The sequence below is a fragment of the Penaeus monodon genome, chromosome 30 (assembly GCF_015228065.2).
Source record: "Penaeus monodon isolate SGIC_2016 chromosome 30, NSTDA_Pmon_1, whole genome shotgun sequence".
Taxonomy (NCBI): Eukaryota; Metazoa; Arthropoda; class Malacostraca; order Decapoda; family Penaeidae; genus Penaeus; species Penaeus monodon.
Window position 1 is genome coordinate 5,606,277 of NC_051415.1, and position 270 is coordinate 5,606,546.

Below are 270 nucleotides of genomic sequence, written 5' to 3' on the forward strand. Positions count from 1 at the left end.
CCTGCACTCATAATTTCATGTCTGCGTGAATGACCATATATCAAACAATGATGACATCTGAAGGATAGATAGGTGTCACACAAATGTGATTCCTGGCATCTGGCTTATTTACAAGTGTCACATGTGTGTGACATCTGTCCCAAGTGAGCTAATAAACCTTCCTGTACTATATTCTTAAAATAAAAAGTAGTGTTGAAAGTTCACTCAGTCTTCTGCATTACTTGCACAGATATGATATATTACAATTTTATAATATTTAGTGTCTTACTG